Source organism: Prionailurus bengalensis, chromosome A3 (genome assembly GCF_016509475.1).
Source record: "Prionailurus bengalensis isolate Pbe53 chromosome A3, Fcat_Pben_1.1_paternal_pri, whole genome shotgun sequence".
Lineage (NCBI taxonomy): Eukaryota > Metazoa > Chordata > Mammalia > Carnivora > Felidae > Prionailurus > Prionailurus bengalensis.
The window spans coordinates 50,948,800-50,968,899 of NC_057354.1; the positions used below are offsets into that span (position 1 = coordinate 50,948,800).

At 37.6% G+C, this 20,100-nt stretch overlaps 1 protein-coding gene across 5 annotated transcripts in view; it reads left to right on the forward strand.

The window, feature by feature from the left end:
* Window positions 1-20,100, forward strand: part of SEPTIN10 (septin 10) — a 72,531-nt gene that overhangs the window by 5,794 nt on the left and 46,637 nt on the right. The window contains exon 1 of one of the 5 annotated variants that reach the window (XM_043604757.1): window positions 9,053-9,076. The exons of the other annotated variants lie outside the window; for them this stretch is intronic. The gene's annotated coding sequence lies outside the window, so the exon portion shown is untranslated. Of the gene's footprint in view, window positions 1-9,052; window positions 9,077-20,100 lie in introns of those variants that run through there. 5 annotated transcript variants of the gene reach the window in all.

Below are 20,100 nucleotides of genomic sequence, written 5' to 3' on the forward strand. Positions count from 1 at the left end.
CTGGTGATGGAGATCTGCTCTTGGCATATTGTTTCTGCCAGTCTCCAGGATGCCCCTTATTAGTAATTGCATAAGTTTTATTTCAAAAGATCTTGACTGTATAGTTATATATTGCTGACTGTGATAATAGATCTTGAAATAACATTAATTACCTTTTCCTTTCTCCTGAGAAAAGCACCTATAAATTCCCACTTACCAAAACTTTTAAATGGTATCCATATTTTTTCAGTTCTTATCTGTATTTGTCATTTCCTCTTTCAGCTGCAATGCTTCAGAACTCTTATGTTTCTTTTTTAGTTATCTTTCAGTGAGGATGTTTGTATCTTAGAGGCTTCCCTCATTTTATTTTCCATTTCAAAGTTGTGATTCTTAATTCTTTACTTTCATGTCTTGGAATTAATGACCACCTCAGTGCTTTGATGTATTTTCATTTCATCATCTGGAGAGACTTCTTTCCTACTGATCCATATCCTATAATCATTATGGGATAATGAAAGACCAAGTTCCTTTCTCACCTTCTCTAAAACTTTTCCAGAGAATTCTAATCCTTGACAATCTGTCATTCTACTCGTTTGCCACTTAGTCACATGCTACCTTGTAATACTTCCTAACTTATGTTTGTATTGTTACTTAACTTTTTGCATCAATTAAATTGTAATGAGCCTTGCATTTTCCCCCTCTATTAAATGATCTGTCTTCAGGAAGAGAGCCTGTAATATTCTTTGTATCCTTCATAGCCATGATTTTATATTGTTGAGGACAGATGTTGATTATATTTTACATGGAAAATAAGTTCACCTTGAATCATTTTATTCTTGTTCAATGTTAAATGCTTAAATTATGAATTCTTGTAGGTAGCCAGGAGCTATTTCTTAGTCTACATTTATGCTTTCGTGAAGCTCCACCTTCATCCAGGCTGGACACAGATAGTGTCATACCTTTTAGGTATTTCCAGACTGATTTTGATCCTAACATAGTCCCAGACTATACCTATTTGTACTGGTATGTATGTATGTATTTCAGTGTGTGGAAGAGGAGGAAGAAGGGTGCTTTTAAAATTTTATATTTTACTACAAATAGATTTTCTGTCTTTAGGAATATGTATCAGACCTCATTTTTAACCATATTAAATATAGCTTTCTCTGCTTAAGATTTTAAGTATTCCTAATACAAAATACCTGATTCTAAAAGCTCTTTTACTGGGAACTTTAATTTTTACAATTTCTTGTCATTTATTGGAAGGAAATTTGATTTAGATGATGCTGTATTTTAAAAATTTACTTAACACCTTGTAAGATATGTATCTACTACTGGTTTGAAGATCAGGGAAGTAGGAATCACATTTATAGTTTCAATAACATAAATAAAAGATTAAAAACTCTCATTTTAAATACCTTTAAAATAAATATTATGATGTAGTAGACTGGGATATAGCATTTAGATTTTGTTAGTATTACCTTTAGTAAATATGCATGTTATGCTCTAATATTCTTCCCATTTTTGAAAATTTGTCTTTGGCAGTTACACTTATTTGAAATTAACTGCTCTTTTTTGCATTTCTTAGCAAGTATAGAGATTTTTCTTTTTTTTTAAGTTTTTTTTTTTTTTTTTGAGAAAGGGGGGGCATGCGTGGGTGAGGGGCAGAGATAGAGGGGGAGGATCCCAAGCAGGCTCCACATTGATAGCTCAGAGCCTGATGAGGGGCTTAAACTCAAAAATGCAAGATCATGACCTGAGCCAAAATCAAGAGTCGAACGCTTAATGGAATGAGCCACCCAGGCACCCCAGTCTAGAGATTTTTCATTGAGGATTTAGCTAAAATAATTTAAATATAGTAGAACTCAAAGTTCATTCCAGAACATCTTCTTTTTTTTTTCTTAGGAAGACGTCTTTATTGCTAAATTTAATGGACACATTTTATTAGTTATTTAATATTTCAGAATTTCTTGTTGCTGGTCCCTTCTTTAAAACAATTCCTCCCCCTTCAAGATGTCATAACTGTAGGATTTTCTTTCTGTTTTCTTTTTTTAAAAAATTATTTCCTTATGTTTTAAATTTTTATTTATTTATTTATTTATTTATTTATTTATTTATTTTTATATATGAAATTTATTGTCAAATTGGTTTCCATACAACACCCAGCGCTCATCCCAACAGGTGCCCTCCTCAATACCCATCACCCACTTTCCCCTCTTTCCTCCCCCCCCTCCCCCCCCATCAACCCTCAGTTTATTCTCAGTTTTTAAGAGTCTCTTATGGTTTGGCTCCCTCCCTTGTAACTTTTTTTTTTCCTTCCCCTCCCCCCATGGTCTTCTGTTATGTTTCTCAGGATCCACATAAGAGTGAAAACATATGGTATCTGTCTTTCTCTGTACGACTTATTTCACTTAGCATAACACTCTAGTTCCTGTACGACTTATTTCACTTAGCATAACACTCTCTAGTTCCATCCACTTTGCTACATTCTTTCTCATTGCCCAGTATTATTCCATTGCTTCTTTTAAAGGTGAATTTTGTTTGCCAGTCTTTTTTTTTTGAGAGAGAGAGAGAGAGAGAGAGAGAGCAAGCACGAGCTGGGGAGAGGGGCAGAGGGAGAGAGAGAGAATCTCAAGTGGGCTCCATGTTCAGCTCAGAGCCCCAGTCAGGGCTATATCCCATGATCCTGGGATCACAACCTCAGCCGAAATCAAGAGTTGGATGCTCAACTGACTGAGCCACTCAGGCACCCCTCCCTTGTTTGCCAGTCTTAAAGTTGTTCAGTATTATATTTTGGCAGCCCCCTTTTCCTTCTCTGTTTTGTTCAATTTAAATAATGTTATGTCAGGTGTACAGGTTTCCCTTTGGCTCCCTATAAACCATATTATCATAGACAAATGAAGGTGTGTGATTACAGTTTTACCTAGAGAAGTCTTGAGTCCTGGAACAGTGCCAGGTGTCTTAGTACATGATCCCTTTAGACCTTGGTTTGAAGAAACATGGTTACCATATTCTCTCAGTAACCATGAATTGATTACATTGGGAATTCTAGAATTTTCAGTTTCTTTCAGTCTGTTTTTTCAGACACTAGATCATTTTAAGTTACAGAGTAAATAAATTGTTGGGGCAAATTTTAAAAAGAGAACTGGGTATTGAGGCTAGAAAGGAAGGTAAAGGCAAACAGCATGTGAAAGATTTTTGAAATGTATCCTAAGGGAGATACAAGCTGAGGAGAAGGACCCTAGGCTTTAGAATTTCACTTCTACTTCTTTCTCTTATAGGGGAAGATGCTTGAAAACTGAAGTGACAGGAAGTGGTAGTTTCTGTGATAGGAACATGGGAGAGCTAAGGCTGTAGAACCTCTATTAGGGGAGAGGGATAAAGATATACCCTCTCAGCCAAGTTCCATTTAAGGCTGTCCCAGGTCTTTTTCCATTTAAGGAATCCTACATAATCTGATACTAAGCCTGAGACACCTGACAGATGTAAAAAAGTAAATATATGGCAGTATTTTAGCGATTGCATAGTCATCATTTAGTTAACAAAAGATAGGTCCCAGAAATGCTTATGACCAGACGTAGAAATTAGATAGGAGACACAGGATTATTTGCTGGAATATCAGACTTGAGTAATGTATTAAATTGAAAAATAAACTAAAATAATGCCATATGTTGAACAAAGTAATATATACATAGGAAGAAGAAGGGGCTACCATTGGGAAAGAAAAGATAATTGTGTTTGAGATTTGGATGTGGGGTAAGACCAGGAGGATGATCTGGCCTTGCAGGTCCTTGCCAGGTATAATGGGTGCTCTAACCCCTTCAAGCTAGTTTCAGGCAGCCTATTGTCATATGACCCAGGGGTTTACCAAAGAGAAGATGGGAGAACCATGAGACATCTTCTCTGATCTCCTTTTACCTCTCCTCTTAAGAACTAGGTCAAGTTTATCCTACCTTCTGTGTGAGCTATGCTTATAGAGACAACAAGGAGTCCTGTTATTCTGTTTATCATGATATGTGTAGAAAGGTATTTTGTGAGTCATCTGTATGCTGTTTTTTTCATAGATGAATATAAAATGTGCACAGCCATATTTTTCTTAGTTGAATGTATACCTTTTAGCTGGAATGTTACTTAGCACTGCGGATTAAGCCAGAAATGATTGAATCAGTTTTGAAAATAAAAAGATATATTTGTTTTTTTTTAAATGTTTATTTATTTTGAGAGAGAGTGAGAGCGAGTGGGGGGAGGGGCAGAGAGAGAGGGAGAAAGAATCCCAAGCAGGCTCTGCACTGACAGTGTGGAGCCCGAGGGAGGGCTCACGAACTGTGAGATCATGACCTGAGCCAAAATCAAGACTTGGATGCTTAACCAACTAAGCCACCCAGACGCCTGAACATGAGATGCCTTTTAATTGTATTTACCAATCAAGAGAAAATTCACTTAAAATTTTTTAAGGTTTTTTTTTTAAAAACTAAAGTGAACTTTACCCATTATTTTCAATTTCTTTGTACATTTACTTTTTTTAGTGGTCTAGTAATCTTTAAAGATCTTTGCAAAAGTTAAAGTATTCAAGATACATTTTTATATGGTTTTCTCCTTTGCTGCTTTGAGTAAATCCACTGGGGTAATTGGATAATACCAAATGCTAAAGTGCATTCACTGTGACAAGTACTTTAGTTGTAATACCACATTTATCTTCCCAACCCTAGGAGGTCAGAACTGTTATTTTCATTTTGGAGGGATGAGGCTTAACTTTCTCAAATTTTGCTGAGAAGTCTTGTTTTGTTTATGTTGTCGTTGTACCTCCTTGTCCCAGGCCCTCCTACATGGCTTTGGCAGTTATTTAGTGCTCCAACAGTTTGCGTCTGTTGCCACCATAAGCAATTAATTCTAACAGCCTTCTCAAGCCATACATTTATACTGATGTCATGTTAATTCTTCTCTACTGTGACATGGGCCATTGAGATCATTTCTAGGGGATCTCTGTTTTGGGAGAAGACAGGCTGCTTGTCATATGGTAACAGAGATTCTGTTGTATAGAAAAGAAATCTAATTTGCAGTTTCCACCTAACTCTGAAAGCCAAAAGAACTTCATACTGAATTGTAATTTGAGCAATTGGAGAAAATATTTTAATCTCCTTTTGCATTTGCTTATTTTGGTGTATATTTACTTTTTTATTGCTGCTTACAAATTATCATTTATTGTCTCAATGACCTAGTTTATCCTCACGTATTCTAAGTTTTTGTTAGCCTCTGCTTTCTCGTGAATTGATTACTTATGTTTAGTTAGAAAATTTTGTTATATCTTCATAAATTAAGCTTTTTTATTGAGGTATAATTTAGGTGTAGTGAAATTTATCTTTTTTTATTATAAAGTCTTAGGAGTTTTGATGAACACATATAGTTGTGTGTAACTACAACTAAAATCAAAGATATAGAACATTTCTATCACCATTTCCATCCCCTGTTATTCCTTTGTGCTTCTTTGTAGTCCTCCTCCATCTCTGACAATCACTGATCAGTTTTCTGATCCTGTTGTTTTGCCTTTACCAGAGTGTCCTACATATGGAATTATTGTAGCCTTGAGCTGGCTTCTTTCACTGAATGCAATACTTTTGAGATTTGTCCATGTTGTTGCATGTTCCTTTTTATTGCTGAGTAGTATTCCATTGTATGGATGTGTCACAGTTGAGTTTGTTCATTATTTGAGGAATACTTGAGCTGTTTCCAGTTTTTAACAGTTTTGAATAAAATCACTGTGTACATTCACATACAGGCTTTTATGTGAATATAAGTTTTTTATTTCATCTGGGTTGATATCTAGGAGTAAGATTGCTGAGTAGAATGGTAGGTACGTATTTAAGAAGCTGTCAAACTGTTTTCCGAAATGTTTGTACCAATTTGCTTTCCTAACAATAATGACTGAGAGCCCTTGTTGCTCTGCATCTTTGCCAGTATTGTTAGTTTTTTAAAAAGTCATTTTTATAGGTATATGGTCATATCTTGTAATTTATTTGGCTTTATTTAATGAGTGATGATGTTGAGCTACTGTCATTTGCTTATTTGCCATCTCTGTATTCCTGGTGAAGTATCTGTTCAAATATTTTCCCATTTTTAAAATTAAGTTATTGTATAATTATTGAGTTGTACAAGTTTTAAAAAGATATATATTTCTCATATTCCTTTATGATATAAATAATTTACAAATGTTTTATCAATCAAAGTATATGTCTTGAGTTTTCATTCTCTTAACAGTGTCTTGAAGAGCAGAAACTTTTTTGGTTTATTAGGTTCAAATTATCATTTTTTTCTTTTATGGATCATGCTTTTGGTGTGGTAGCTAAGAAGTTTTTGTCTAACCTAAGGCCACAAGGTTTTATGTATACAATCTGTTTTGAGTTAATTTTTGTATATGTTACCAGGTTCCTTTTTTGTTTTTGTTTTTGTTTTTTGGGGGCAGATATCGGAATCTTAATTATTCTGGCACCATTTTTAAATTTCTTTTTAAATGTTTATTTTTTTTTGAGAGACAGAGACAGAGTGCAAGTGAGGGAGGGGCAGAGAGAGAGAGAGAGAGAGAGAGAGAGAATCCAAAGCAGACTCCAGGCTCTGAGCTGTCAGCACAGAGCCTGACGTGGGGCTTGAATTCATGGACTTTGATATCATGACCTGAACTCAAATCTGATGCTTAACTAACTGAGCCACCCAGGCATCCCTCTGGCACCATTTTTAAAAAACACTATCCTTTCCACATTGAATTGCATTTGCACCTTGTTGGAAATCTACCCTCCCCTCTCCTTTGACTGCTCTGGCTCACATCACTCTCTTTCCTTCATGATATTGACCACACTTTGCTTTCTTGTTTAACTGCCTCCTCTTCACTAAGCTCCTTGAGAGGAGGAGCTTTTGTATGGGACCAAGGATAGAAAGGGTATCCAAGCAGAGGTAATGATAATTGCTGGGGTAGAGCTTTGACATGTCTGAAAACATGCCGAAAGGGGTCATCAAGAACAACATGAAGCTGCAGAAATAGATGGTGGTCAAATCCTGTAGGGCCTTAGTGAGGCCATAGTACCAAAGGAGACTATGGTCTAAGACAAAAGGATTGGCATAGAGAGGGAACAGGGCATCATCACACTGTGATACTCCTTTTTGTCGAAGTGTATAAAAGAGGGGCAATAAAAAACTTCATTTATTTATTACCTGTGTCATGTTTCACAGCTCCCTAAAGAGTTCTGCCCACTGCCTTTCTTGGGTTAAAATGGATTAAGCCTTCCTTACGTATTGGTTATTTTAGTCAGAATATAGTAATATTTTACCAAATTTACATGTGACTAAACTTTTCCCAGAGGAAATTTGTGAGAGCTATGTTTCAAGGATTCCTGTCACTAATGGATACCTCTTGTAGCACAAAACCTGGAGATGGCCTGGTTGACCCTTTACTCCTCATTGCCACTTCCAGATCATTCTCGTCTCCTCCCTAAACATTCTCTCTTGACTTTCAATCAGCTATCCCACTGTATACTCACTATCTCTCTGTTACATTCATCTCTGAAACTTACCTGCCTCCATGCTTGATGGTGTAGGTACTGGCTCCCTGTGATTCTCCAACGTTAGATCTGTGGTAATTCTATGGGATTTCAGTATCCACATGTATTATCCTTTCAGTACCCTGCCTTTCAGTTTTTGGCCTCTTCTCCTTCAATGTCTTGTATTCTGTTCCCTGCTTTCACCTGTCCTTCTTGTGGTTAATATCTTGACCTTGTTATTCCCTGTAAATGCAGCCCCTCCAGGCAGTCCACTCAGCCACACCTCCTACCTTTTCTGTTTACTCCCTGTGGTACCAAGTCCCACAATTCTTTGACCTGACCTGTTGTTCCTACTACCTTTTCCCTTCCTTCATGTCTTCCATGCTCTTTCCCCTTTTTGCCCAGTTGTAAGTCCTTCCTCGTAACATTTATAGTCATTTCCTTGCGTGTCTCAGTTCCCTTCCTTGCTTCATCATTCTCCATTGGCAAAAGCCACACACAGTGAAATTATACTATCTCCAGACTCTGCTCATGCAGCCTCAGAGCTGAATAAGATTGAGGGTAATCATGCTGAATGGTCTCACTCTTAAGTCATGACCACTGGACTCCGGAGGCCTTGGTGCTGCCTGAAAATTGTACCACATTTTCTTCATTTATTTGCCCTCTAATTCTTCTAGATTAAGGATCTTCTAGATTAAGGGTTTTCTTTATAGGGTCAAATAGTATTTTCAGCGTTGTAAGCCAGATGGTCTCTCACAACTATGCAACTCTGTTGTGGCCTGAAAACAACCACACACAATACGTAAAGGAATGATAGTGGCATACTCTCTCCTCCCCCAAAGGCTTTCTTTACCTGTCTTCCAGGATTCCACGTATATCTGGATTTCTTTCACCCTCTTTGGCTGATCTTTCTCAGTCACTTAGACTGGTTGCTCCTCAGTTCCCCAGCCTTTAAATGTTGGAGTTCCCCCAGCGTTCACTTCTGTGATCCCTTCTCTTTTCTAAATACCTTTTACTCCGTGGGTGATTTCATCTCTTCCTGTAGCATTGACTACTTGCCATGTACTGATGACTTCAGAATTTTCACCTGTGATCTAGAGATCCTTCACTCTCAACTTGTCTATCCAGCTACCTACCTAGTACCTCCACTTCAGCATCTAGTAGGCATTTCCAATTTAATATGTTTCAGAGAGAACTCCTGACCTTCTACAGTCCTCATTCTATTGTCTTCCCAGTTCCAGTAAGTGGAAGCTCCCTCCTCCATGTTGCTCAAATAAAAAACTTGGAAACCATTCTCTATATCTCTTTACATCCCACATTGAACATTCAACAAGTTCTAATTTTTTTTAATGTTTGTTTATTTTTGAGAGAGACTGAGACAGAGCTCACGTGGGGGAGGAGCAGAGAGAGAGACACACACAGAATCCAAAGCAGGCTCCAGGCTCTGAGCTGTCAGCACAGATCCCAATGTGGGGCTCGAATTCACAAATGGTGATATCATAACCTGAGCCAAAGTCGAAGTCTTAACCTACTGACCAGCCAGGTGCCTCTCAACAAGTTCTACTTTTGAGGTAGATCCAGAATTTAACCATGTCTTAGCTCTTACATCATTCACATTCTGCCATGATCTCTTTTCTTGAATTAACATAGTAGCTTCTTAACCAGTCTGTTTCTGTGTTGCCATTATTTTTTTGAATTTTTAAATTTTATTTAAATCCAAGTTAGTTAACATATAGTGTATTAATTTCAGGAGTAGAATTTAGTGATTTATCACTTGCATATAACACCCAGTCCTCATCCCAACAAGTACTCTCCTTAGTGCCCATCACCCATTTAGCTCATTCCCCCTACCCAACACCCCTCCAGTCAGCCTCAATTTGTTCTCTGAATTTAAGAGTCTCTACGGTTTGCCTCCCTCTTTTTATCTTATTTTTCCTTCCCTTCCCCTATGTTCATCTGTTTTGTTTCTTAAATTCCACATGTGAGTGAAATCATATATTTATCTTTCTCTGACTGACTTACTTCACTTAGCATAATACACTCTAGTTCCATTTGCCTTGCCATTCTCTAGTCTACTCAACATAGTAGCTGTAGCGAACTATTTAATACAAAGAGAAATCATGTCTCTCTTATGCTAAAAACTCTTCAAAGTCAGTCCTTACATAATTTGGCTCTCATTTCTCTCTGACCCCTCTGTATCTCCCTTCCTCCCCTGCAGCCACCAGCCACATTGGCCTCCTTGATGTTCCTCATACCAACAGCAACATCTGCCTCAGGATCCTTGCAATGGTTTAATTCCTTCTGCCTGGAATGCTCTTCCTCCAGATAGCCCCTTCATCTGCTCTCCTCCCTTAACTCCTTCAGGTCCCCTAACTCCTACGTCTTCAGGACGTACTTACCACCTTTCCAGTTAGGCCTTCCCTAACCTCAGGGCACCTGGCTGGCTCAATCAGTAGAGCATGCAACTCTTGATCTCAGGGTTTCGAGTTTGAGCCAACGTTGGGTATAGAGATTACTTAAAAAAAGTAAAATCTTTAAAAACAAAACCAAAATGGTATCTCCTCACTCATGCCACCTCCACATTTCCTGTCCCCCTTTCTTGTCTTATTTTTCTTTATTGTGTTTATTATTCTCTTTTATTAGCAGTGTCTGCTTTATGCCTGTCTTTCCCTAACTGGAATGGAAGCTCCCTGATGGCCAGGACTTTTTTCTGTTTTGCTCAGTTATACTTACCCTATACCTAGGATAGTTCCTGGAACATAGTAGTCATTCAGTACATATCTTTTGAATAAATGCATTTTTATAGATATTTGAAAAATACTTATATTCTATTAGTCTCTTAAATTCACATAAATGATAATATTAATGGTTATCAAGAAGAAAAGGTAGTATTCTCTTCCCTCTAAGAATCAGACTCCAGGTGTTTGTCCATATGCATAAATAATCTGTAACCATGGTGTCAATACAGTTTTATATTCTTATTTTGCTACTTAATATCACATCATGTCATTAATCTTAATTTTCCTAACTATCACTTCCAATTTTTTGTAAAAAAAGTATTTCAACATAGACTTATATGGAACTTCTTCCTTTTTTAAAAAAAGATTTGTCTTTTTCTGACTTGTAAAAATAGGATAATACTTTCTAAACTGCAGCCTGTTACTAGTAATATATAACATTAACTATGTTCAGTCTAAAAATCAAGCCTGACTGGCTTAGTGAGTTAGGCTGAATTTTTAGTGCTCTAAAATGTGGAAGAATTACCAATATGGATGAATTCCAGTCTCAGGGAATCAGTGGCAACTTCAAGAGAAATGGGAATTATCACTGTATTTATTTATTTATTTATTTATTTATTTATTATTTATTGTTAATGTTTATTTTTGAGAAAAAGAGAGACAGAGAGAGAACATGAGTGGGGGAGGAGCAGAGAGAGAGGGAGTCACAGAATCCGAAGCAGGCTCCAGGCTCTGAGCTGTCAGCATAGAGCCCAATGCAGGGCTTGAACTCAACGAACTGCAAGATCATGACTTGAGCCAAAGTCGGATGCTTAACTGACTGAGCTACCCAGGTGTCCCACCACTGTATTTATTTTTAATAATCATGTAAAAGTTACCCTAGATTAATTATACATTTGACTGAAGACTTCAGTGGTTATGTAGAATCTCCTTGAGGGATCCAGAGCACTCATGAAAACCTTAAACTCAGTATTTCCAAAATTGCATCAAACCAGTGCTGATTTATCTCATTTTCTTTCCTGCCTCACAGTAACATCTACTAAATTACCACCTTTGAAGTTGGGCATGGCTTCACTCTAAGGCAGAGTGGATGTCCAGCCCCCTGTTTCCTTGTCCAGGCTTACCTCTTCTGTCCTCCTTGCACTTAACCTTAAGCCTCCTTAGGCTTAAATGATAATGAGCTTACTGCAGTTTTCCTAGCTTTCCTAGTATACTTGCATGGTTTTTCACACATTGATTCCTCTACTTTCTTTTCCCATTTGCTAGGAATATTCCTATTTCTCCTTCAAGTCTTTGCTCAAGGCTTTTCTTGGCAGTACCTTCTCTGACCATGCAGGGTTCAGTATACCCCGAGCTACTGTGGTGTTTATAAGTTGAATGCATGTCTCCCCACAGTACTAAAATTTAAATTGCAAGGATATTGGCTTATTCACCTTTGTTATTCTGTCCTGGAGATGGAAAACCTTTTAGTAAGTATTGTGTATATTTGTGGAATAAATAAAAAGCAGTATATTGATAGTCTTCATACTGACTCCTCAGTATTCTTTTTTCCCAGATATTCCATGTTAATTTAAAGTCTTTTTATTTAATTTAATTTAATTTATTTTATTTTATTTTATTTTATTTTTTTATGTTTATTTATTTTAGAGAGAGAGAGACAGAATGCAAGTGGAGGAGGGGCAGAGAGAGAGGGAGACACAGAATCCAAAACAGGCTGTAGGCTTGGGTGGCTGGGTTCAAACCCATGAATCTTGAGATCATGACCTTAGCTGAAGTCAGACACTTAACTGACTGGACCCCTATTTTTTTTACTTTTTAGAGAGAATTCACACAAGCCCAGGAGAGGGACAAAAAGAGAAAGAAAGAGAATCTTAAGCAGGCTCCCCATTCAGCTCAGAGCCCGACGTGGGGCTCAGTCTCAGGTCCCTGGAATCATGATCTGAGCTGAAATCAAGAGTCATAGTGTCAACCAACTGAGCCACCCAGGTGCCCCTAAGTCCTTCTAATGAATTTCTTCTGCCTTCCCCCCTTCTTCAGCTCCTTTTCCCATTTGCTTGCTTTTCCCATTTACTTTTCAAATTTGACTGGCTTTTTTTCATGACTCTACATGGAACATGCTCCCTCTCCCAGGAATTCAAGCTGTCTACTTTTCATTTTAATAGCCTTTGAGATTTAGTTCCAAAAAGCCTTTTCACATCAACTAGATACAATTATGTTATACCTGTCCTTACTTCCCCTTGTCTGAGCATGCAGTTTCCATGGCTCATTCTTCATTCTCCGTATCACATACTTTTTCCTCACTGCTTGCTTATAGTTATACAGTCATAAAATCTGAGTTGAAAGAGACCTTAGAAGTTCATTATTTTTGCTTCTCACTCAGTGAAGGAATTGGCTCTGTGTATCCAGTTGATGACTGTGTCACTGTTTAAACTCCCCCCCCCCCCCCCAGGGCCACTAACTGAATCCTTCCTGGGACAGCCCATTCCACTCTTGCTAGGCAGCTCTAGTCATTCAGTAATTTCTCTTCACTGTGTCAGATTGACCTCTCTAGTCCATTCATGCATCCTAAGTTTTCCCTTGGGAACTCATTTCCCTAAAACAGACTATAGAGATGTTTGAATATACTTTGCTATCCCTTGATAGAGCAATAGGCTAAGGATGTTGGGGAAAATTCGGATTGCCTTGACTCACGCAGTGCTAGAAAATAATTTTTAGAAGGCTTAAAAACTTATGAAACCCTTAAAGAACTTGGAAAAAATTCAAATGGATTTTTTTGAACCTCAGGGTATGAAAAGATTTTTTAAGCTTCACATTTAAGGAAGAAACCAGAAAGGAAAACATGGATTGGACTCTATGAAAATTGAAATCAGGAAAAGATATTTGTAATACACATGACAAGCACAGTTATATCTAACAGCTTTTGTTAATAAGAGGAACAAAAAAGGTGATACCCCGATGGGCAAATGGGGGAAAACATGAATTTAAGATTTATGAAAATATTCTGAAAAAAATACTCAAAATACTGGATGTCAAATTAAGATGTCAGTGTTTGCCTGTGAACTTGACAAACACTTAAAAAGTGTTAATATACTGTATTGATGACTTCATAGTGAAATGAACATACAGATTTTATTTTTTGTTTTTTTTTAACATACTAATTTTGGAAATGTGAGCAGGTATATAGCCTTTTTGAGGAGGAGTTTGACAATATGTTCATACCTTTGATCAGGACAATATGTTCATACCTTTGATACTAGGAATTTATCATGAGGAAATTATCAGATGTACAAAATGATTGATGTTTATACAGGTGTGTCCTCTTGGGTCCTCTGGGAAGCAGATGCTGAAGTTAAGAGTGTTAGAAATAGATTGGGAGTGAGAGGCAGGGAGGGGAGGTAATGCCTGTAAGAGACAGGGAGGAAGCAGTACTGGAAACGAAAAGGCTTCAGGCTCTGATGCAGATTTTGACAGCTGTGAAAGGAAAGAAGCTGAAGCAGAACTTGGCAGAGAGCCTCAGAGGCTATTCAGGTCTGGCAGTCTGGGCCAACCCAGTGGAGACCTCTCTGACTGCCTGTTAGGGGGGGCTCACCTAGTGCAGAAGGGGCCAGGCCCTGACACGCTCTTTGTGCTCAGTCCTGGGCTAGGGGCTGCCAGGAAGGAGTGGTCTTGGGTGGAATACTGTGCATCCTGAAGGCTCTAAAGCTGGAAGCTATCAGCCAACTGCATTCTTTGTAGCCAAAGGGCTAGTTCTTGCTGGAAGGGAGATGTAAGTACTATACCACAAAATGGATGTTTATTGCAGTGTTATTAAAATGACATGATTAGAAATGCTATTTTTTCCTATAATAAACATAAAATACTCCCATTTCTAATTAAGAGTGGGAAGGTAACTTCAAGATAAGATTACATTTATTATTTTAAGCAGCCATGTATTACTGTAAACTTTTGTTAACCTTGATACCCCTAATTTTTTATCACATGAACTACTATCAAGAATTTACATGTCTTGATCTTTTGAGGCTGAATATTAGACTTTGTATTTACCCTCTAACTTTTATATTTACTGGAGATGATGGTAAAATTGAGGTGATATTTTGATGGGATTTAGACTACCCCAAACTGCCTTAAACTGAGAATGCCCTGGAGGAGATCCAGGTGTGCACATAGGAGGCCAATGTGTTGCTTTGCCTTACACTGCCCAGTCTCACTGGTTTCAGTTGAATTCTTTCTTTTTCCCCTGGGGTGTAATTAGCATCCACTTCTAGAATCAGGTAATGTTAGTACTTGTTTTTAGGAAAATTTTAGATCAGCACTCTTAAGTTTATTTTAAAGTTTCCTTAACCTGAAGATTTAATAAAATGATTTTAATCAATGAGTCTGTGGAATCTTTCAAAGAACTCTGCCTGTTTGAAAGCCATACAATAGGCCTAGGTAATTATTTTGACCACTCTCTGCTTTTCGTTGTCTCTTACTTTTTTTTTTTTTTTTTTTTTTGGTCCTAAAGAACTCCCAAGAAACACACCAGGGGACAGTTTGAAAACTTTGGTTCGTTGATTAATTTCTTTTTAATACGAAATTTATTGTCAAATTGGTTTCTATACGACACCCAGTGCTCATCCCAAAAGATGCCCTCCTCAATGCCCATCACCCACCCTCCCCTCCCTCCCACCCCTCATCAACCCTCAGATTGTTCTCAGTTTTTAAGAGTCTCTTATGGTTTGGCTCCCTCCCTCTCTAACTTTTTTTTTTCCTTCCCCTCCCCCATGGTCTTCTGTTAAGTTTCTCAGGATCCACATAAGAGTGAAAACATATGGTATCTGTCTTTCTCTGTATGACTTATAGCATAACACTCTCCAGTTCCATCCATGTTGCTACAAAAGGCCATATTTCATTCTTTCTCATTGCCACGTAGTATTCCATTGTGTATATGAACCACGATTTCTTTATCCATTCATCAGTTGATGGACATTTAGGCTCATTCCATAATTTGGCTATTGTTGAGAGTGCTGCTATAAACATTGGGGTACAAGTGCCCCTATGCATCAGCACTCCTGTATCCCTTGGGGAAATTCCTAGCAGTGCTATTGCTGGGTCAGAGGGTAGATCTATTTTTAATTTTTTGAGGAACCTCCACAGTGTTTTCCAGAGCAGCTGCACCAGTTTGCATTTCTACCAACAGTGCAAGAGGGTTCCCGTTTCTCCACATCCTTGCCAGCATCTATAGTCTCCTGATTTGTTCATTTTAGCCACTCTGACCAGCACGAGGTGGTAATCTCAGTGTGGTTTTGATTTGTATTTCCCTGATGAGGAGTGATGTTGAGCATCTTTTCATGTGCCTGTTGGCCATCTGGATGTCTTCTTTAGAGAAGTGTCTATTCATGTCTTCTGCCCATTTCTTCACTGGATAATTTTTTTTTTTTTCGGGTGTGGAGTTTGGTGAGTTCTTTATAAATTTTGGATACTAGCCCTTTGTCAGATAATGTCATTTGCAAATATCTTTTCCCATTCCTGCGGTTGACTTTTAGTTTTGTTGATTGTTTCCTTTGCAGTGCAGAAGCTTTTTATCTTCATGAGGTCCTAATAGTTCATTTTTGCTTTTAATTCCCTTGCCTTTGGGGATGTGTCAAGTAAGAAATTGCTGCAGCTGAGGTCAGAGAGGTTTTTTCCTGCTTCTCCTCTAGGGTTTTGGTGGTTTCCTGTCTCACATTCAGGTCCTTCATCCATTTTGAGTTTATTTTTGTGAATGGTGTAAGAAAATAGTCTAGTTTCATTCTTCTGCGTGTTGCTGTCCAGTTCTCCCAGCACTATTTGTTAAAGAGACTGTGTTTTTTTCCATTGGATTTTCTTTCCTGCTTTGTCAAAGATTAGCTGGCCATACTTTTGTGGGTCCAATTCTGGAGTCTCTATTCTATTCCTTGGTCTATGTGCCTGTTTTTGTGCCAATACCATGCTATCTCGATGATTACAGCTTTGTAGTAGAGGCTAAAGTCTGGGATTGTGATGCCCCCTGCTTTGGTCTTCTTCAAAATTACTTTGGCTATTCGGGGCCTTTTGTGGTTCCATGCAAATTTTAGGATTGCTTGTTCTAGCTTCGAGAAGAATGCTGGTACAATTTTGATTGGGATTGCATTGAATGTGTAGATTGCTTTGGGTAGTATTGACATTTTAACAATATTTGTTCTTCCAATCCATGAGCACAGAATGTTTTTCCATTTCTTTATATCTTCTTCAATTTCCTTCATAAGCTTTCTATAGTTTTCAGCATACAGATCTTTTACATCTTTGGTTAGGTTAATTCCTAGGTATTTTATGGTTCTTGGTGCAATTGTGAATGGGATCAGTGTCTTTATTTGTCTTTCTATTGCTTCATTATTAGTGTATAAGAATGCAACTAATTTCTGTACATTGGTTTTGTATCCTGAGACTTTGATTAATTTTATAAAGATAAAAATTGTGGGAAAATAAAGTTAAAATGAAGCTATTAAAACCAGGGGCGCCTGGGTGGCGCAGTCGGTTAAGCATCCAACTTCAGCCAGGTCCTGATCTCGCGCTCCGTGAGTTCGAGCCCCGCGTCGGGCTCTGGGCTGATGGCTCAGAGCCTGGAGCCTGTTTCCGATTCTGTGTCTCCCTCTCTCTCTGCCCCTCCCCCGTTCATGCTCTGTCTCTCTCTGTCCCAAAAATAAATAAACGTTGAAAAAAAAAAATTTAAAACCAAGTCACATTTCTGTTCCTCTAAGGCTCATTGTTATACCTAGAGAAAGGGGCAGTTTCAAGAATGTTTACAAGTAAGGAAACTTGTTATCTAATATATTTTGTGAAAGAATCAGCAAATGTTTCCCCATAATTGGCTGATAGGAAAAAGGTCATCTACTATATGTGTCCCTAGGGACCCAGAACAATTGTGTGCCACCTCTGTCGTATTGCTGATACTCCCCAAAGTGAAATTTTGAAGAAGGTAGAGCACCGAAACTTCCTTCGGCTATCTCAATGTTTTGGTACTTTTTTCCCCATGATTCGTTATATATTATAACTTAAAAAAAAGTGTGTTAGACTTTGCCAGGAATTAAAGGTACTATATGTTTTTTACTTCTAGGTAGTGTATGTATAGATGTAAATATATATGTGTTTGTGAATGTATGATGTATATATGTATTTAAAACAAAGTGTAAAAGCAAACTGCATAATCAAGTGTAGGTAGTGGTTTCATTAGTCTAACTTGGAATGAGACTGTGATTGCCTGTCATGAGTTTGTGTTTCTCAGAGCTAAGTTCTTAAGGTCAGGGCTGTGTCTTACTCCTCTTGACACCCTGCTACCCAGCACAGTGATTTACACATAGTAAGTGATCATTGATATTGCAGACTGGAATTTAACTTCCAGTTTGTTGTTTTGTTTTATTTTGTTTTAATTTAGGTTTTGCCACTAGAAGGACTTGGTCAGCTCTTGTCCCCTTCTTATTTTACCTTCAATAATGTCCTGTTAATTTATTAAAACCTTTTTATTCTAAAACTTGTTTTGGAAATTTGACTAGTCAGGTAGTAGCAGTGGAAAATATTAAAAACAACTATTTATAATATTTTTATGTGACTCATTCATACTTCCTGATCAAAACTTTTATCCACAGAGATATTAAGTAGACTTTTTGGCAGGTATTCAGAAATACAGGAAGTGAATAATCAAAAGCAGATCTTTGAAATGAGCTTACATAAATGACAGAAAAATAACCTAGTTTTATTAGTCAGAATTTAATGATGAACTAGTACAAAACCTATCCTGTTTTTTTAAGCAAATTTTACTTATCAACCGAATTGCTTACTAAGCAAGCATTTAACAAAAATATGCTATTCATTACATTAAAACCCTAAAGCTACTTTCTTACCATATTTTTTTTACATCAGGAAGTAGCATTCAGCATGGAATGTTCTACACTCTTACACGATTTATCTAAGGCAAGGCTCTCAACAGGGTCCCCAAACAGTTGTGTTCTGTGGTACTTCTTTGCCTTTACCAACAAGTGAGACTCTTGAGATAGACTCTTCAAAATTCCTCAGTCAGCTACTCATCTCTTGTCTCTAATGTGTTTCTCATCCTCCTTCATAACCTCATTCATAATTGCAAAAGGAGACAATGAACTTTTTTTTTCCTTTACCAAACTACTATACTCATGATTTACTTTCTCCAAATACAAAATTTTACCTCGCTCTAGTGCTTAGGGATTTTTTTCTACCCTAAATGCCACCTTCTCTCTTGGTATATATACCACTTTCCTGACTCATTTCAATATTATTGTCTTCTCTGAAAACTGCTTTGGCCTTTAATGATCTCTTTCTCCACATGTCCGTAACTACCATTGCTCTTTCCCTTAGTTTTTTCTTACTTTTCTGTTCTGGCATAGGAGAGGGACATGAGCTACTGCCTACATGCCACACAATGACTAGAGGTGAGACAGCTGGATGGAGGGAGTAAGGTGAAGTATATATAATTAAAAAACAAAACCTTAGGCCAATTTGATGTGCTTTGTATCATTATGTAATTTTCACTTTTTAAATTGTGAAAATATGGCTATCATCTGTAAGTGTTCATCACAGAGCTTTTGTTGTGTGCTTTTATATAAGGACATCTTCCAACTGACAGGAGTCATTTCATGTTGGAACAATGTGTTCGGTTGTATGTGTAGTGGTTAAGTCACAAGGCCAGCCTTCAAAAGCTTCTGTTACCCAGAATGTACAGAGGTAGATTGTTGTTAGCATTCTGTAAAATCCAGTTATGATATATACCTGTCTATCTGTGAGATTGCATTCACAATCCCAGTGTGTGTGTGTATGGGGGCGGGTGTGTGTATGGGTGTGCATGGTGCCAGAAACACTATTTTCTTGCTACAGTGGTAAGGTTCTTCTCCCTTTCATCATATATTGTCATATACAAAACAGAATACTATACCACAGAATGAATGTAGTAGATCTACATACTAGAAGCAGTTTTCAGGAGAGATTAAGGGAAAAAAAATCACAATGCAGAGCAATAGACCACTACCATTTATATAAACAAAGACACTTGCATATTCACTTATGCTCATACATGTATGGTCTGTCTCTGGAAGTATACATAGGTTTGCTGAAGTACTAGCAAGTCAAGGGTAGGAAGGGAACTTATTTTGCAGTTTTCTTATTGGCACTGTTTGCATTTTTCTTACTATAATCCATATTACTACTTTTTTAAAAATGCCACATTTCCTTAGTATCTTGTGTAGTCAAAAGTAGGATAGCAGTTTTTGAGGTAGTATGGATTTGAAATTCCCACAACTTCTCTTGTACCTTTTTCCCCCCATTCCTCACTGTTGCAAACAGTGAATATGTGTTTGGTTTACAACTTGGGACAATAGTAGAAGGAATATCTGCTTTGCAGGCAGATCAGACCTGTGTCTACATCATACTGGCTTTTATGATTTGGAGTAATTTATTTGATTTTATAGAAGCCTTGAATATGTATAGTTCAGAAAATAATAAACATAGTTAAATAAAATATACTTAATGAGCTGCATAGTGATAGACATATAATAGGAATTCTACAAATGATAATTATTTCTATTTTAGTTGGATAACTAAAGGACTTAAGTTTTTTTAATTCATTAATGTTTATTTATTTTTGAGAGAGAGAGTGACATAGTGTGAGCAGAGGACGGGCAGAGACACACACACACACACACACACACACACACACACACACAGAATCCAAAGCAGGCTCCAGGCTTTGAGCCATCAGCACAGAGCCCAATGTGGGGCTTGAACCCATGAACAGTGAGATCATGACCTGCGCCGAAGTTGGATGATTGACTGAGCCACCCAGATGCCCCAGGACT